Source organism: Dermacentor albipictus, unplaced genomic scaffold, assembly GCF_038994185.2.
Source record: "Dermacentor albipictus isolate Rhodes 1998 colony unplaced genomic scaffold, USDA_Dalb.pri_finalv2 scaffold_19, whole genome shotgun sequence".
NCBI classification, from domain to species: Eukaryota; Metazoa; Arthropoda; class Arachnida; order Ixodida; family Ixodidae; genus Dermacentor; species Dermacentor albipictus.
Genome location: NW_027225573.1, coordinates 4,448,426 through 4,450,971, shown reverse-complemented (window position 1 = coordinate 4,450,971; position 2,546 = coordinate 4,448,426). Strand labels below are relative to the sequence as shown.

Here is a 2,546-nt window from a genome sequence, read left to right as displayed (position 1 = left end):
GGGAATCGCCAACCTCCACCAAAGACGTTAGGCGAACGATGGATTGAACACTCAAGACTATTTCAAAAGTTTATTTACAAAAACAGCGGCAGCACTGACCAGTTCAGCCGACAGGTCGAGAATCAGGAGCACTTCGTCTTCTTCTTCGGAGCACCCACGCGCATCGCCCAAAAGAAACGCGCGATATGCATGCACCAGCTATATTTCCTGGAAAGTGTTCTAGGCGCGTGAGTAGAAGAAAATGAAGAGCACACCAGGGAGCTGTCTCGTGCATCGCGCATTCTGTGGGAGCAACTAGGCGCTTTCGTCCCGCAGTGCTTCATCTAAACAATCCAGCAAGCATTCCAGGACGCGACCAGCGGCAACTCCTTCTTTTCCGCCGAGTGAAACTCTTGCGACGCCTCGTGTCAGTCATGATGCAACGGCCTCAATTCGACGCCACGACTGTGCACCAGGACACAAAGACGACTGGCCACGGATTTCGCCGTGCTGCTCAACAAGACGACGGCTGCGGCCGCCTTCAGTGGTCAGCAACTGTATCCGCACACGGTCATCCTCGATCTCAACGTTCTCGTGGGTGGACGAACCGCGGCAGGGATCCCGGGGTCTTTCCTTCTGGCGGCTGCCACGTGTCGGCGTTCCATTGGTCCGGAGCTGTTTGCCGAAGCGTCTTGGTCAACGGAACAGTCGACAGGTGAATATTTGTTCATGTTCTATGAGCCTAACCATATAATTTCTGAGAGAGATAGTTTAAAACTAGCCTCCATGCAGTGCTCTGGCGAGAGGTCACCCTCATCTTGGTGGCACTGTACACACAAGGTCCGTGGGAATGATGGCGCGAAACGATTTCGGGGTAATTTTGGATTCTTCTTATCACTTAGAGGCATTCCGAACAGAAACCTGCATGTCCTTTGTACATTGAGTGCGCAGGCGCCTTCAACCTGTTCAGCGGGCATATTGAAGCTTGCCTAAATATCTTTCATGTACCGAACAAGGCCGAACACAAAGAGAACAAACGCCACCCTGCGTTTGCTTCGTGAGGGTGTGTTCTTTTAGTGTAAGCCTTATTGGATTGCCTGTGATGCTTTCAAGTAAGCAAAAGCTGAGGAAGGAGATGTATTTTGTTTGTAACTGGGTATTTGCCCCTGGCAGGTTGTTTTCGGTAATAAAACGTAGAAAATCATGGTTAGGTGCCATCTGCTTTTGACAACACTTCTAGAGGAATGACGATTTTTTTACATAAGCGCCCAGGAGCCTAATGCATTGCTCTACGATTAGGCACATAATAAAATTATACTAAAGATAAATAATTTGATGTTCGCCTATTTACATGCTCTTTAAGTGTTTAGCATGGAAATTCATTATGTGAATGAAACATATGATACAGGAGAACAAATAAACTATCAAGTAACTTTTATCAAGCGTGATGCAAACAGTCTGATTTGCTGCGAAATCTTTGTGTTTTAGCGGAAAGCCCCACCAAGGAGTCAGCCATTGTGGTCGCGGATCTGCTGGTGCAATCTCGGCGTGGCTTCTCGCTCCAGCTTCACCGACGAAGACGAGGGTTCACAGGAGGCGGAACGAGCTCGCAGCTGGTACAGTGTGTCATCCCAGGAGCCGCCAGCCCCGCGTTCTGAAAAACTCCGCCCACCGCCTGATCGTAGCAGGAGCACTGCGCAGTCCTGGCCACAGTTCCAGCGGTGGTGCTTGGCGCAAGGGCGGCGTGTCTCGCTGCGAGTGCACCAACAGTTTTTGCGTGGATGGCACCGCGCGTGTAGTCGAGGAGCCCGCCGTCGGCGCCTTCGACGCGCTGCCGCGTCCCACGGCGAGCACCACGGGAGCTTCAACACACGTGCGGGGAGTTCCAGTTCCGCGAGGCTGAGCACTGCGCCGCTACTGTGACTTCGACTTCACAAGGATGCTCGCATTTTTCAAGCAGTACAAGGATGTCCTGGCTCTTCTTTCGGACATTATAGGCTTCCATAAAATCGGCCCTGCAATCGTCGATCCGGAAGCCTGCCGGCGCACGCGAAACTTTCCCGAAATGGCGTATCTCGAGAATTCCGCGGATGAGGCGGCTCACAGTAGACGGGAACATTTCTGCGTTGTTTTTTTATTTGCGTAGAGTCCTGTCGGAACTTGAATGCCGCTTCACTCTAAGATCAGTGAAGTGTTACATTTTTTGTGTTCTGAAAAAAATATATTGTCACGTGTGCGATATTCGTAGTTTTTCCTGAATATTTCCTTTTTAGAGGGCCACCCTTTTTGCATTCTAGGAATTTACGCATATCTCCTTGTTATAATGGTCATGAGATGGCACATCTTGACTTCACATATACCTAGCTTACAATGAACAACGCCAATAAAAGGGGAAGAGGGGACACATGAAGCACTGTGATCTTTGTCCCCGCTTCGCTCTATTTTTTCGTCCTTGTTTATCGTTCACTACGTACGTGAAGTTAAGATGTACCAATTCGTTGAAATCGCCGTGCCAGTCAAATTAATTTTTCTTTGCCTGGCTGGTATAACCTGCGGCTTAGTAGCTG

At 49.7% G+C, this 2,546-nt stretch overlaps 1 long non-coding RNA gene across 1 annotated transcript; it reads left to right on the top strand.

Moving 5' to 3' along the window:
• The first annotated feature begins 273 nt into the window (after positions 1-273).
• LOC139052146 (uncharacterized) lies at positions 274-2,218 on the top strand. Its single transcript, XR_011509736.1, has 2 exons — positions 274-694; positions 1,468-2,218. It is a non-coding gene; the product is annotated as an uncharacterized lncRNA (long non-coding RNA).
• The last annotated feature ends 328 nt before the right edge of the window (positions 2,219-2,546 follow it).